This window comes from Nematolebias whitei, chromosome 18, assembly GCF_014905685.2.
Source record: "Nematolebias whitei isolate Nwh7 chromosome 18, NemWhi1, whole genome shotgun sequence".
Classification (NCBI taxonomy): Eukaryota; Metazoa; Chordata; class Actinopteri; order Cyprinodontiformes; family Rivulidae; genus Nematolebias; species Nematolebias whitei.
This window is the reverse complement of record NC_056515.1, coordinates 23,323,843-23,326,596: the sequence shown is the minus strand read 5'-3', so window position 1 is coordinate 23,326,596 and position 2,754 is coordinate 23,323,843.

Sequence of the window (2,754 nt, the reverse complement as noted above, 5' to 3'; positions counted from 1 at the left end):
TTTTTTTTTTTAACAAGTGAAAATAAAATGGAATTTAAAAGAAAAAGTAAAAAAACAAAACAAAAAAAAAGGTCTAGGTTGAAAAGCGGTGTAGAAAACTCAAAACAAGAACATGTCTGCATTGTTTTTCCCAGGAACTTAACAGATGTTTAAAGCCACGTGGAGAGGTCAAGAGCTTCAGATCTTTTAGATATTCCAGGAAACAGGAGCGAAGTAGGAGAAGGCCCTTTTGCCTAGTTCAGTCTGCACTGAGGAAATGCTGCATGTAGACCAAGATCAACCTTCCCAATTAAGCAAAAACATATACTCTTGTTTGTATAACAGCTGCTAGAGGTCACCACAGCAAGCAAACTTGCATGAAAAAATAGGCAATTGTTTTATGCAAAATGCCCTTCCTGATGCAGCTTGTGCTCAAACCTGCAGCATCAGGTTTACTATACTGCAGCACTGACCATTGAGCTACCGCAACCTCATAGAAGCATAAATTGCACAAAGCATAAATTCTCATGCTCGTGTTCTCTTTTTCTCTTCTGCCTGTATGTTGTATGTAACAAGTCTCTTGTAAATGGGTCTTTGAGGCTCATTGGGAACTAACCTGTATAAATAAAGGTTTTATAATAATAAAGTATAATATATTGTATCATACTGTTCCCCACAAATTAGGTCAGCTCACTAAAGCAACATTTTTGATTATTTTCCTTGTATGATCAGATATAGCAGACATTGAGGAAGTACAACAGAATTGTTTGGATAGTATGAGACTTTCTTTTCAGAAATTAATTTGCCACTACATGTACTAAACTTTGTTATGACTCTTTTGGATGTCCTGGAGACAGCAGCATGTCACTTCAGTCAAAACCCCTTATGACAAAATATCACAAGTGAGGCAAAAATGTGACATTGCAACAATTAAACAATAGAAGTGCATATTGTGGATTGTTTTAAAGGGACAATGTGGGTTATGTCAAAATTTTACGCAACTATTGGTAATTTCACATTAGATATTAAAAATTGCATCCCTGCATTTGTCTGTTCAGTTTCTCTTTGGAGTTTTAATGGTTTTCCTTATAGTACAGAAGTAAAAGAAAACACACACAAATTAAAAATATTTATTGGACAAATGGACACTGAACAATGACTATAAAACAAACAGATAAAGGATGAACGCACCAGAAATGATATTCAGTTTGATGATTTCCTGCAACTAGTTGATATAAAAAAAAAAAAAAAAAAAAAACCCCTAATGATAAATTTTATTATAAATGAAATAGAAAATCTTTGCTCCGTCTCATGTAAAATTATGAGGTATTCTTAGCTTGTCTTTGAAATAGATTTACAAAAAGAGGAAAGCTCTTTCACATATTTGCACAATTCTTTAAAACACAAGTTATAGTATAACAGTCATCATACAGTACATGTTTGATTATCATTAAAAAATATATAAAATAATAAGAAAATAATAATAATAATGAATTAAATTGTTCTCCAGAGTCCCAAATTTACATAAAAAAATCTATAAACTCCAAGACCAGTTGGGATGAATGATATATAATGGCAGAAAAAGTAGTTTTGCATCGACTAACAGATTTTCCCAGTCTGCAACCACAATATCATCATTAAATAACATTAAATTAGCAAGAGGGGATTTACTGTATACAGCAAAGGTTACATTATACACACTTGTTTTTCAAGCTACAACAAAAAAATTATTTGGTAAAAAAATTATCTTCACTAGTTTCTAAAAATATTACATACAGCTCAGCGGGGCTTTGTACATGTACAAATACATTTATTTAAAATAATATTTTGAACCCTGTAATTTATAGCAGTAATCTGTTTGGCATTTTAATCCTATTTAGAAAACAAATGCTGAAATTCAGAAACTCCCTCTTGTTGCATTAACATTTTAAATAAACAACAGACGATAAGCAATGTGGAAATTATGTCATATCAGCATTGAAGCGAAACTTATGGTAATATTTATTTTAACCTTTTTATTATTCTAAGCAAGCATGCACTATAAGCGTTTGGATTTTTTTTTGTGTGTGTGTCAAAGTGGTGTAATACCAGCATTTTGGTTAGCACCTTAAAAAACTCACTTAGCACCATGTCATGAGGGGAGAACGGGATAAAATAGAGGTTTTGTTAGAATTTTTGTACCCGCTCTTCTTTTTTGTGGCTCAGTTCTCCAAAAATTGCTTGTACTGTATCTGTGGTCAGTTTGCTGTAAATTGTTTAGTTGGCTTTTATTTTTAATCATAAATGAGGAAGCAACTACACAGTTTGAAAGGATTTAGTAAAATACTATTAAAAAGTAGATCTCTATATTGTTTTGCTTCTTTATCAAAACTCTGGCTGATTCTTTCTTATCAGTGGCATCTGGTTCAACAATGTGTGAATAACATGTTCTTACATATTATGAATTACTCCATGTGGATGGCTTTCATGCTTTGGTTTGTGGTTTGATACTAAGAGCGCTTTGGGTTGCACTGTTTTGCTATTCCACACCAAAACAAAAAACTGAAAATATCCTAAATGGAAACTAGTAAATAAAAGAAACATGACTTTCAATTAATTTAAGAAAACGAGTCTTCCTCTGGATTAATTCATCCATGCAAGATCATGAGGAGAAAAGAACCAAAGGCAAATATAAATGCAACACCTGAAAAATCCTTTCGTATAAGCTCCAAATCCCAAACTATTCTTTAATTTTCTATTGCACTTAATTATTCTTTACATAGGATATACATGTGT